Raw genomic sequence first — 14,506 nt, forward strand, 5'->3', positions numbered from 1 at the left:
AGGGCAGCATCCTCACTGATTGGCCCTGGGCCTCCTATGTATGTCTATAAGTCAGTGCTTCTGAGGTTAAAAGGCACCTCTCAAAGGAAAACTGTTTCTGATTCTCTTCCCATTCCCTCTGGCCTGACAGGGATAGCAAGCCCTCACACACACACACAATGAAGTTTTGTGGATATATGTTTAAGGGGTGGGCACTTTGTGAGATAGAGTAGCTTATTAGTGCTGTTATTTTCTTGTCTGGAAGAGAGCCTTCATTATGTATTAGTCCTGTTTTTAATGCTGTGGTGCTGACCATAAATGAACCTCACTAAGGCAAATTTTAGCATGTCTATATTAATCATTAATAACATCCTCCCTTTGTGCTCCTTTACTAAAAGCTTCATAAACTCCAGAATTAACTAGCAGCGGGACCTGCAGCCCAGGCCATAAATCAAAGTTTCCTTTCTGCAGAAAAAGGGAAAGCCTCGCTTCCCCATTTACTTAAGGACAAGGCAGGAAATATATAGCCTAGATGCCAGTAGGTTTGAAATATGGTAAGGGGAGTTACATTACAAGGGGAAATATAATACAGTGGTGCCTCGCTAAACAATGATAATCCGTTCTACTGAAATTGCTGTTTAGCAAAATCATTGTCTAGTGAACAGCATTTCCCCATTGGAATGCATTGAAACCTGTTTAATGCGTTCCAATGGGGAAGAATCGTCGTTGTCTAGCGAAGATTGGCCATAGGAAAGCTGCTTTGCGAACCACCGATCAGCTGTTTAAATCGCTGTCTTGCGAAGCCTAGGTTCCGAAAACACCTGTTTTGTGAGCGCGGAGGGAGCTGTCAAAATTGTCGTCTAGCGAAAATCAGTTTGCGAAGCAGGGGCCAAACATTGTCCAGCGAAATTCCCCCATAGGAATCACTGTTTTGCGAATCGCTATAGCGATCGCAAAAAGTCAATGTCTAGCAAAAAAACTGTCAAGATGTATCCACAGGATCCCTCTCAGATGGATACCTGGCATCTTGTTAAATGCCTGCAGCAAAAGAGATCCCAATACTTCTTGAGACAGTCCGATTCATTGTTGGCACCTTTTATTTCAAGGGAGTTTGGTCTAATAGTTAGCTGAAATCTGTTTCCTTACAATTGTCGCCCCTTGGTTCTTACCTTGTCCTTTGGGACAACGAGAGTGCTCAACTCTCTGTGTCAATCTTCTTCAGGTAGCTGATGGTGGTGATCCTGCCTCTTTTGTCTACCTTAGAAGCACCCAGCTCTTTTCATTTCTCTGAACATGCACCTGTTTCTTGAGGTCTTTCTTTCAAAAATTATGCCCAGAACTGGGCACCAAACTGCACTTATATGCAGCCCGAACAGTACAGAAAAAAGTGGAACTATTGTGTCTTGTGATCTGGGTGCTATGCTTCCTTTCAAACATCCTAAAATCACTTTTGCCTTTTTAGCAAACTCTGCTAACTCTTGTTCACCTTGTGATCCATTAAAACACAAGGATGCTTTCCACAAGCAATCATAGAATCATAGAAAAGTGAAGTTGGAAGGGGCCTATAAGGCCATCAAGCCTAACCTTCTGCTCAATGCAGGAATGCAAGTCAAAGGATATCTGCCAGGTGGTCGTCTAAATTGCTTCCAAACCATCTCTCCCCATAATATATTTCTCACTTTTACATTTTTTTTAAACCTCAAGACTGAACAGTCAGTTTAGCTCTATTACACTTCATTTTTTTTCATTTTAGATCTGTGTTGATGTCTGATCATTTCATTTCTTGATCTTGTATTTCTAATAGTATTTATCCCTTCTAGCTTTATTTCACATAGCATTCCCTCTGTGCCCTTCTCCAAATGATTTATGAAAATGATGAACATCATGGAGCCTAGGAAAGATCTTGGTAGCTCTGCACTCAAGACTTCCCTCCAGGTTGACACATGGCATAAAAATGAATGTATTGAGTTTGATTGACTGTGGAATTGTCAAACATTAGTATTGTCAGCATATCAGAAGGAACATTGCCAAATGCATTGTGAGGACTCTTTTAAGAGAACATCCAGGCATTACAGCTCTAGACTTCTCTCTGTGTTTTTGTTTGTTTAAGAGACAATTTGTCAAATTAGCAAGAGACTAGAAAAGAGTAACCCAAACAAACTGGAAAGGAGGCAAGGGAATCAGCTCCTGTTTCTATCTATGAAATCAACGTGTTTCTTTTCTGAATATGAGGAAATAGAAATGGGACCTGCTCAGAACCGTAGCTGATGTGGCCACACTGCCCTTTTACATCCTGCCAAGCCAATGAAATTTCTGTTTCTGCATATATTGCTCCGCCACACAAAAAGGCATTGTGGCACATTTGAGATGCAGCCTTGTACTGAACGAAATCTGGTAGTCCTAAAATTACCAGAATATATTTGTTCTTTGTGATACAGGCCTGTGAGCACTGGGAACGGTTGAGAGAAGAACATTTACATAGAGGTTTAGTGGCACTTTTTCACACGAAGCATTGTAAGGTCTAGACTTGAGCCCTGTCACCGAAAAGAGAGGCTTGATTCAAATGAAGTGCCAGAGTGGAAGAGTTAACAGGTCTTATTTATTAGCCTGTTCTTTCTTGGGGGTTTGTTGCGACTTGAGTGATATATTACATCCTGCCCATACAGTTATCAGCCTGTTGTTGCTAGGCATTGCCTAGAGGTGCAGAAGAAGTTGGCTGTGGATCAGATGACATACTTCGGCCCTGCTCTGCAATCAGGACAGAGAAATGCTTTGGATTCACATTTACAGAACTGAGGCTGGGAAGAATCTGAAGGGCTGCCCAGTCAAAATCCTCTGCTACAAACCAGGACAGCTCTTTGCTGCACTTGCAAACATCACAAGTCAAGAGCAGAAACCCTCTAAAAAGATGCTGACAATTCCAGACTACGCGGTGTTAGAAACAAAGGGATTAACTGTTTATCAAATAAGTCTACATCATTTCCAAGTGCAATTCCTATATTTCCTTTTGCAATGAAATTTTGGCTGTTTTCTTGAACAGCCAGGTAGTGATTATAAAGGATGCATTGCATGCCTGTTGGTGAAGGCATGAGTGCTCAAACAAGATGGCTGCTTCATCATCTTTTCCTTCCTGGTCTTTGCATTAACGCAGGCTGAGTGTGACAAACTCTTCAGAATGACTCACCAAAAAAATCCCTTGTTACGCTTGTGACATTAATTTTGTTAAAAAACCAAAGCAACTAAAACAAAAAAGCGGTAGCCTGAAATCTAATGGGGCTGATCTAATCAACACGGGAAATTCAGCTATAATCAGCATACTGCCAGGAAAGGGAAATATCAATAATTTTTGTTTGTTGTATTTTCAGGAGTCAAAACAAGATCCAACACCAGAGATGAAATTCCCATAAGAAATTTAATGTGTTCATCAAAGCTGGAGGTTTATCTTCTCTGGAGCCTGTAAATTAGCTTGCTTTTGTTTGGTGATTGCTCTGAGAACAGAAGCCTGGGATTCATTTGCATGGGGATTGTGTAAACATGGAAGTTTCAAGTTTTTGCGATCTTTGAAAGGAAAATATTTCCAGTTGTGAAGCTAGTGTCTTGTTTAGTTCAGCAACAAAAGGGAATTTGGGGCCTATGGAATAGTACCTTCAATGTAGATTGTGGGGCGAAAACAGCAAAAGCAGCCCCTGTTCTTTTAATAAGTACATCTTAAGCAGAGCAGGTACCAGCATGAATAACAAACACAGTGTCTGAACAAATTAACTAATCAGGAGCTCAACAAACATGCCTAAAAATCAGCACCTATCTTCCTCACATATGCCTTACTGTAGGTAGCAGGAAAATAAATCTATGTTCACTGGAGTTCACAGTGGGAGGTCAAGAATCTTCTGGGAGGGACACATTTGGGGTATGAAATCTATCTTTTCCATGTGGCTTTGGATGGCTTTCCAGAATTCAGGGGATATAGAAGAGCTACATTTTTCCAATGCAGGCCTCCAGCCAGGCAGGATGGCTGGATATGCACTTCCTGCAGAGCCCTTTGTCCATAAATGGAAACACATCACATTGTGTAGTTTTGATGCACCAAACAGATCGAAAGGATGCCTGGTGGGGGTGCCACCATTTGCATTTTCCGTTGTGCCTTTAGAGAATATATGGGATGGAAGAAATTTGTCGAGTAGTCACAGAGGCCTCTCTACATATGTTCACTGAATACTGTAAAACACAGCTGAGCATCAGAGAAGGAACAGAGGGCTGGGCTGGTATCCGAGCATGGCCAAATAGGGCTCCCAAAGCTTGAGGTTCTTAGTTCTACAGAAGTATCACTTTAGCCTTTAGGACTAATCCATAGCTATACCTCAGAAAAAAGGTATGTCTGCCGAAGTAATAGAAACCGGAAGGGGGGGGGAAGTATTGAATTTAAAAAATGCGAAATCTAAGGGACCACATGGCTAACAGTTTGAATGGGCACCTGTAAGTTCTCTGAGGCAACACCTTTCATGTGGGAAACCTTCATACCGTAAGAAAAACAAGGAGAGCTGCCCCTTAAAAGCACCTACGAAATGTCCTGTTTTATTGATCACACCTGCAAAAATATGGCAAGGGGATGAAAGGCACTTCAGGTCAAGTGCCAGGCAGACCTTTAAAGAAGAAGAAAAAAAACCACAGAACCGGGTAATGTAAACAGGAGCCCTTCTTGGCACCTTTCAAAGCAGAAAAAGAAGGGAGGAGCAGCAGCTGAAACTCACAGCTGTGGAAACCATCTGCGTGTTTTATAAACCAGCTCTGGAACCTGCCCAATCAGTTAATTCTTCAGCAGCATTTACTGTTTGCTTGTTGGGGTGGGGAGAACAGATTTGCTTTGGGTCATGTGAAGACACCACTGTGGAATTAGAGAGAGAGGTGATTTTAGGCCAAACATTGACAACCTGCTTTCTGTATTTATAGCCATTTCTAATGCAGATTCAGAGGCAGAACTGATGAGAAGAGACCACTATGTGCCTTTGCTCAGTGCTCAAAATGCAGTGGGGGTTTCCCCCCCTCCTCTTGGATTAAAGGCAGCTACCTTTCTCACCAGTTAGATGTAAGGATTTCCTTGCAACAGCTATCCTGTCCTTCTTGTATCTGTAGGCTTAATCTATATCAAAATGGAGGAGAAAAGTTCAAGCACATACTTTTTGAGAAAGCTTCAGGGAAAAGTATCATTACTCCATAGAGAAACACTGGGCTAAAAAAGGGGGGGGGCTAGAAAGTATCCCATGTGTTCCAGCTCCACATAGCTAGTGGAGGGTTTATTTCATGCCCTTGAAATACCTTGAAAAGGGAATTTCACCACAGCTTTACGTTTTTGGACCGCAGGTACCAGCATTTCGCCACCACTGTGGCCAGGGGATACAGGTACAGTATACAGTGGCAGGCGAGGCATTGAAAGCTGGCAGTCTTGGGACCAAGAGCCAAGTAAGGGAGCTGCTCCGAAGAGTGCCATAGTTGCATAAACACTGCCAGAGTCTCTCTTTCCACCCACTTGCACGTGTTCAAACACAAAAGAAAAGACAGACATTGCATGCTGATCCTTATGACCATGTATGAGCCCTGAGATTGCAGCTGTCAGTATGATAGCAGTACAAACTGTTTGGAACTTTTACTGCAACAACAAATGGTTCAATGGTAAATTAATTTTATTTTTTTAACCAGAGTAAGCCTAGAAGCAGTAGCTTAATGTTCATAGAAACCCTGGTCTCTAAATTTATGTTGCCTGCAGAATAAACAGTTGTTTTGTCAAGGAACAATGGGGCCCGTTGTTACTGTTACTTGTTCCAGGGCTAAATCCTGATACTATAAATATGTTCAAGGTCCAAATCATAAAGTGCCCAGCTAATTCTACTTAATATCTGCAGTTGTAACATGCGTTTTCCACTCCTCACTCTTTCTTGCATGATCAGAACATTGGCCCAGTCAGGCCAGGCTTGCTAACATGGACTGACAGTGACTCTTCAGGGTTTGTAAGCCGTAGCTGGAGATACAAAACTTTGGACTGGGAACCAGTGTGCACATAATGCCTGTGCTCTCCATCACTGAGCCAACAAGCTTCTCCACTTCATAGCTGATTGGAAGAACTTTTGCTCCACAAGGGTCTACGTTGGACCATGGGGAATCTCCATTTAAAGCAGGAGTAAAAGCAAAATGAAGAAAATGAGCTGCTTATATACCACCCCATACCACTCTGGGCAGTTTACAGTTTAATTATGCAAACTACACATTGCTCCCCCCTCCCCTGTAAACTGTGTACTCAATTTACTGACTTTCAGATGGAAGGCTGAGTCAATCTTGAGCTGACTATCTAAATCTACTGGGATTGAACACAGGCTGTGAACAGAGTTTTAACTGCAGTACTGCACCATGAGGCTCTTATACGTAGGAAGAGTAAGAAGGCCTCTCTCGACTACATTGCAGGAAAAACCTTCATATGACATTTCCCCCCATGCAAATGGCAGGTGTGGGATTCTAATCTGGATAAGTACAAATGTTTGGGAAAGAGGTGGGTAGGTGACAGCTCCCAGACTCCAATGGCCAACATGGCCAGAGCCCAATCGACTGTGGGATGCTCGGAGTTCTAACTCACAGAAATCAACTTGTCCAAGCTCTGAAGTTCTAAAATGTGGGTGCTCCCACTGCTACATCTGGCCCCTGTTCCAGATCATTGCTGTCAGATATTGGGAGGGGCAGAGAGACCCTCTTTCCACGTCCAGCACAGAAGTTGAGGAGGAGGGATCTTAGGGGTACAAGAAATACTACAGGGAACAGCTTTCAAATGCATTTGTCAAGATCAGGCCAACTATACAGCAGTTAATAGTAGATTTGTTTTGCAGAGTTTCATAGAACAGCCATCTGAATTCTAGCTATGTTGACAAAGTTTCCAATATCAATCCTCCCGCATTCCCTTCCCAAGAGTTAAAACTAAGGCACAGAAAATTGCCTTTTGCTATCTGTTTTCAATTATGAAGCACTAAAACAGGCAGCCAAGAATACAGGCCAAAGCTGGACAATGACTGCCAGCCTTTTAGTGTAGTCTTACTGCTTTTTTCTCCTTGTCAGGCCTCCTGTGCCTTGAACATTTGCAGGAGAAAAAGAATTCAACCCTTGCAGCTCCCTGCCCTCCAACGCACATGACCTCTGAGGATGCATAGCACATAAAAATGTGGCTGATTAATGGTGAAGGTGCAGAGGGATTAATTGTGTTCCATCTGGCTAGAAAAAGAGCAAAAAGGAAAGTGCAGTCAGGCTTTGTTAGGCTTGCAAAACTTCCATCTGCAGTGGCTGGGGCCAAACCCACTCATAGTACTCCGCCACACAAGCGTTCAGCCGACTCCTGCTGCTGCACAGAGAGGTGACGTAATATAGAACAAGTGCAGCTAACCAGGGCCAGCGTGTGACGGCCGCCTGCACTGCGCTGTTTCTCCCAACCCTCCCTTCCGCAAGCTGAACATTTATCTGGAGAGGGCGCACACAAGTGCATTGATTTCGGGTGCTGGGTTCATTAGCTGCTGTGGCCGAAAGCACAAGGAACAGCAGAGCAGCAGCTGCTTCGACACACTGAGCTATTTCCCTGCAAGCTGCTGCTGGTGGTGATGGTATCTCTACAACTCATTGCAGAACAGCCCAGCTAGTCAGCTCTGAGTACAGCCTGCTGAGAAAAGTCTGTTCCAAGGTGTTTGGAGTGACGACGACAGCCCTCTTTAAAAAACCAACTAGACGTCCTAGGGCTCCATCTACCATTTCAATGGCTCTTCTCCAGGGTGGTTTTACATATTTCCATCTGATGTACCCAGGGGAGGAGACTGGAATGGAAAATATGCATATCACCGCATGTCAAGTGTGAAACAGGTGCAATTCTAGCAATTCAGCCGGCAGGCAGTAGAGATCTAAGCACTGGACTGGGAACCATGAGCAATAAAATCTTAAATCCTAGACAACTTAAACTCACTGAAGTGAGGGTTTGTATCTCTTCTGCACCAAATATAGCAAGGCAGAGCACCGAGGTAGTGGTAACTTCTCTAAGTTCTGAAGCGACAACCTCTGATGAATGTGCTCACATGACAGGATGGGGAACAGTATTTTTATTTATTCATTTGAATGGAGTCCTGCATAAAACACAACGGCAGCAGTCCAGACAAGATGCTTCTTAAAGATAACTAGGCTATGTGTTGCAGGAGGGATTGCAACTAGTGCATCAGTTATGGTGGGTGAGGTATTTCATGTCACATACACCACACCAGCTTCCCAATAACCAGGTCCAAGTCCAGCCCAAGTCAGAGCACAGAAAGATAGCTTTTTTGGACTACAGCTCCCATAATTCCTCCTAAACAGAATGTCCACTGAATGTGGAGTTCCAGAAGACATGCAGAATAGTCCAGCATTACTTCCAGCTTAGACAATCTACCCATCAATCAACTGTCTGGATAGGGCTTCAAACTCATGGACCTCATCCAGTTCACTACAAGCATTAAAGAGTAATCTAGCACTTACACAGTTTCTTATGAACTGAATGAAAGCAGTAAAGCTGGATGAATGGCATGGCTGATGATCCCTCACTCCCTATCCCTAGGTGACCTCTCAGTGGCTTCATGGAGAGGATGAAGAAGGCGGCAGCGGGGGGGTGGGGTGGGACAATATAGAAACCCTGTGCCACCACCATAGCGTATTTGAAAGAACAGAACAGAGATATGGGTCCTCCGCAGCAACAAAGTATGGTTGTTTTTTAAACATTGTTGAGCCATCTAGGACAATTAACAGGGTCGCAATTAACAGGCCTGTCTATCCTGCCAGCTAACCAAAGTTCTTTTCATCCCAAGATCCAGCTAATAATGAATCTCACCCAAGGGAGTCTCTGTGGAACTGATGAGGAATTCTGCCTCAAGCACATTGCCCAAGAAACATTTGCTAAATTATTCCTTGCTTTTCCAGTACAAAAATTGCTCTCAGGGTGGCTAATAAACTTCACTAAAAACAAATCAACCCCCCAAAAAGCCATTAAATGTGTTGCAATAATCTGTAAATATCAAAAACAGTTTTAAAGTCCTGTCTGAAAAAAAAGGAGAGAGAAAACAGGCGAATGCCTTCTCTGCATACCTGTCAAGCAAGGCTTTCTTCACATGGCATGGTATTCTCATAAGGGAATCTCCCAAAGATCTTAACAGCTGGACTCAGTGGAAAGCAATACCTACCCCACGCAACAAGCTGCTTAGGGCTTTTGAGATATAAAACCAATCCCCCAAGCTGAGCCTAGAAGGCAACCAGTGCTGGTCTTCTAGTATCTAAGTTGTATTATCTTCTAGTTGTTATGTGTTGTCAAGTCAGTCGTGACACTAATAGAGTTTTTAAGGTAAGTGAGATATTTAAGGAGTGGTTTTACCAGTTTCAGTTCCCAGTATGTTTCCACAGCAGAGCTGGGAAATTGAACCCAAGTCTCCTGAGTCCAGGCCCATTACTCTGTCCACTACACCAGTGGTCCTCAGCCTTGGACCTCCAGATGTTCTTGGACTTCAACTCCCAGAAATCCTGGCCAGCAGAGGTGGTGGTGAAGCCTTCTGGGAGTTGTAGTCCAAGAACATCTGGAGGCCCAAGGTTGGGGACCACTGCACTACACTACATGATACCCTGATCTTGTAGCACTTGCTTTCTATTCAGGAATTTCCAAATTCCCTCTCAGACATATCTTATTGAAAGACTTTTAAAAAACAGGGCTAAGAAATACTCTTGGAAGCGTGATGATTCCACAGTCAGCTTGGCTGGATGGACTCTGTACAGAACAGCCTCAGATGCTGCCACATATATAGTACATTTCAAAGGTATCTAGGAAGAAATACAGTCCTTCCCAAAGCCAATATGCCCAGTACTTAGCTGATGGGGTCATTTTTTTTCACAAGGCTAGATTCCTTCCAACTTTCATGCCGACAATGAGGAAACTGAAATTGTTAAAGGTTTTGTATACCTTGGTTCAATCATCAATCCAAATGGAGACTGCAGACAAGAAATCTGAAGGCGACTGACAAATAGGAGAGCACCAACTATGGAATTAGAAAAGATCATAAAGGGTAAAGATGTGTCACTGGAGACCAAGACCATTATCATTCACACTATTGTATTTCTCATCACTAAGTATGGGTGTGAAAACTGTTCAGTAAAGAAGGCTGACATGAAAATTTATTGTTTTGTTTGAAATATGGTGCTGGAGCGGAGCTTTGCAGATATCCTGGACTGCCAGAACAAGTGGGTCCGTGATCAAATCAAGCCTGAACTATCTCTGGAGGCAAAAATTTTGAAACAGACATTGTCATACTTAAGGAAAGATTCTCTGGAAAAGACAATAATACTGGGAAAGGTTGAAGGTGGCAGGAAAAGAGGAAGACCAAATATAAGCTGGAATGAATCCCTAGGGAATCACAGCTGAGCCAAGCAGGATTGTTGAATACAAGACATTTTGGAGCTTAGTCATAGGGTTGTCGTAAGTTGAAGGTGACTTGACAGTATGTAACGACAGATTTGAAACCAGAACAGACTCCAAATGTGTCATCTCTAGGAGCTAAGGTGGAGCAGACCTGGTACAAGTCAAAGCATCACTACTTTTGGCCCTTCTTGCAAAGGTAAAAGTGCAGTACAGTATTTACAAAAGGCAACCAAAAAAGGCAGGTGGTCATGAATGCTATTGTGAACAGAGTACTGTACATCCATTTAGAGAAGAAGCTCTTTTGCATGATGCCATCCACTTTGCAAGGGTTAAAATGAGCTGCTCCATAGCAACTCAGGTTTCCCTCACTTTCTCCTTGTGTAACAGGCAGAGATAAGGAATCGAAACAACACAGAGTGCTGTCCTCTGAAGATGCCGGCCACAGAGACTGGCGAAACGTTAGGAAAAACAACCTTCAGAACATGGCCAAAGAGCCCGAAAAACCTACAACAACCAATCAAAACTTTTCTTATTGTTGCACTGCCATGTCTGGGAAATGACGCAGGAGGTTTGCTTACTGATTCCTGCTTGTGGTATAATTGCTCAAGGCGTGGAACCACTGGCCATGATGGCTGGGGGTGGTGGATTCCGGGAGTAATACTCCAAAAAAGAGTGTACTTACTAATGGCTCCTTCTAATACTGGGAGGAAGTGAAAAGTGGGGTACCACAAGGCTCAGTTCTGAGACTGGTACTCCTCAATATTTTTATTAATGACTTGGATGACAGGGTGCAAGGAATGCTTATCAAACTTGTAGATGACACAAAATAGGGCAGAATGACTAATACCCTGGAAGACAGAATACTGTATAAGGAAAAACTTTCTAACTGTTACAGCAGTGGAACCAATTATCTCGAGAGGTGGTGACTGCACCAACACTAGACAACCACCTGACAGATATATGTTGATTTGGATTCCTGTATTGAACAGGGATTTGGACTCAATGGCCTTATGGGCCCTTTCCAACTCCATTTATTCTATGATTCTGTGAAACATTACCAACCTATAGGTAGGATCTCTAATGTGGAACACCCCAAAGGCTATTCAGGTGACCAAACTAAATTCACAAGTGTTCCCTTCATGGTGGTGGGCTAGTTTTGGGGAGTCTAAGAGCCATTTTTGTTCTCTCTTAGAGCTCGGCGGGCTGCACTTCCTACCCATGTCCCTAACATCTCCCCAACAGCAAATTGTGCTCCTAAAAGCCCAAAGTGACAGGATTTGCCATTTAAATAAAATCCTCCCCTTGTTTAGGGAGTCAGAGCCTGTTCAGTTCAGAAAAGTATTTTTAGTTTTAGAAACACAAAGTGCTTGACTTCTATGGCATTCAATGATTTGAGGGTCCGTTTTGACTCAGATGGTTCAAGAGTTCAGCACAAGGAAATCAGATTCTTCCAGTGAAAATAAATCATATTTCACTCCTCTAAATCTGGGGGAGTTAGGGCTTTATTTTGGGAATTCCATCTCCCCATAGGATATGTGTTCCTGCTCTGTGAAGCAATTCAGTCAATTAGTAGTGACAGTCTTTGCTTCCTAATGTTTAATTTTTGAGAACTCTGTTGGGAGTGATTCAAGCATGCCTATTGCTTGGGGCTAAAAATCTTTGCTCTCTCATCTCAAAAAGAGACAATGGTTACTAAAAAGAAAAAGGGGAGAAGGGACTGTACACCCTCAGTGTCCCATGTAATCCTTGCTGCAAGGATATCAGAAATGGTCCCTAGTACAAGCACAAGTTTGGGACCCAGGACCGGGCTCAGATTAAACCTTCATTTGACATGGATGTGGGATATACAAAAAATTTACAGTGATGCCTTGATTTACAAACTTAATCCATCCCAGAAGATGTTCATAAGTCGAATCAGCATTTCCCATTGAAATGCATTGAAACCCGATTAATCCATTCCAACTGTTTTTTGTTCGTATGTAGTGGCACCAATGTAAGTCGAAGCTGGTTAATCTGTACTCTACCACTAGGGGGAGACTTTTTTAAACCTAAGATGACTTAGGTTAAAAAAGGGCAGGAAAGGAGGGAGGGAGGGAACAATGGGGAAAAGAGGGGGGAAAGAAGGTCATCACTGGGGCACACAGACCCCTCAGACAAAGGTTTGTGCTTTTAAGCACAAAAGGAGAGAAGGCAGAGAGAGAGAGAAGACAATGGGGGGGGGAAGAGAGTTTGGTTTCTAAAACATATTTTAAACCCACACGTGCTAAACCCACACATTTTACACCAACACATTTTAAACCAAACTAAGCAACATTTTAGAGCCCACCAGCCAGCACAGATCCTTGCAGAAAGGATCTCCAAGACCCATCGAGTACAGAAACATAAACCCCCCCAGCCCACACCCAAGCTACAAAAACCCTGTACCTGAAAACAAACTGAGCAGATCAGAAATGCACAGAGAACAAAGCAAAAAGCAAGGGAAGCATGCAGGAACCATTGCAAAAGCACAGAAAACAAATGGAGCAGATCAGAAATGCAAAGAGAACAAAGCAAAAGGCAAGGGAAACATGCAAAACACATCAAAAATGGGGGGAAACCCCACAAAAAGCAACAAAACCTCCCAAGACCTATCGGAATAGGGGGGGAACCAAAAAACAAACAAACCCCCCAAGACCCATCAGAAATGGGAAAAAACACTTGAAAAGCAACCAACCCCCCCCCCATCGGAAATGGGGGGAAATCAAAAACCAAACAACCCCCAAGACCTCTCGCAGCACAGAAACATAACCCCTCCAGCTGAAAACCACACTGCAAAAATACCCAGAACAGTTTTTTTAAAAGTATAAAGCAGCACCTTACCTTAGCAGGCAGCCTCCTTGGATCGCACACTCTCTAACTGCCAGAACGAAAGAGCTACAAAAAAGCAGCCTCGTCGCCACCTACAGTTAGCTATTTGAATTTTCTGCCCTTTCCCCCGGTCTTTTTGTGTTCGTAAGTGGAAGCTCCAATCACAAGTCGAAGCAAAATTTTGTGACCTGAGCTGTTTGTAAATCAAAATATTTGTAGGTAGGGGTGTTCGTAAGTCAAGGCAAGACTGTAATTATTTTCTTATTTGAGATCATCTGCTACACATTGATGGAGACAGAGACACTACAAAGTAGCTAACCCAGGCTCTGCTCTGTATCGAAGGATACAAGGAGAAGCAATCTCAGGATGTCTGGAATCGGTAATAAAATGTAATGTCTTTATTAAGTGGTGAAAAGCTTAGAAAACTTTCTTGCTTAAAGCTTCGGAGCTGATACAGACCAGAGAAACATAAAGATTTGCTTCTGATGAAGGCCCTGCCAAAACGCGTTAAGGAAGAGTTTTTAAAGCTTTTCACCATGTAGTAAAGACACTACATGTTTTTACCTACCCCAGACATCCTGAGCTTGTTTCTCCTTCAGTTTTTATTGGATGTGCCAGTTCCCTACAACTTGTTTGCATTTTTATCTGCTCTGTATCAAAACATATCATTGCTGAAGATGGTCCTGCTTGTGCTTTCCTTGGTCTTCCAGACCAAGTGATTCTACAGTCTTGAGTCTGAGGAAGCAACCTTGTCCATGAATGGTCACATTAAAGTGAGGAAGTTAGTCTTCAAGGTGCCACAATGTTTTTGTCTTCTTTATTTTTAATCTTTTTTTTTTTTTTTGCCTAAAACATAATCTTGGACCACATTGAAACTCAGCACCCTCTCAAATGCACCAGGACTCTGAGAATAATCAAAATTAATCATACTTAAATTAGGCCTACTGCAATAAATGCGGCACAACCTGAATAATTTAAGACACACCAAATTCAATGGAATTCTTTATATAGGTAAAGTGAAAATAAAGTGGTTACTTACCTGTAACTAGTGGTCCTCTGTGAATCCACACAACTGGGTATAAACTGCGCTTGTGCTGGATTCTCGGAATATTCTAGAGCTGAAAGAGAGAAACATAGTAGTACGTTGCCCCTAATACGCATGCTCCGCCTGCCTACAGCCTCAGTTCCACTTGTCTGCCATCGTAAGCACTCTAGAGTGAAAACCAAGAGTGA

Source organism: Pogona vitticeps, chromosome 6, assembly GCF_051106095.1.
Source record: "Pogona vitticeps strain Pit_001003342236 chromosome 6, PviZW2.1, whole genome shotgun sequence".
NCBI lineage: Eukaryota > Metazoa > Chordata > Lepidosauria > Squamata > Agamidae > Pogona > Pogona vitticeps.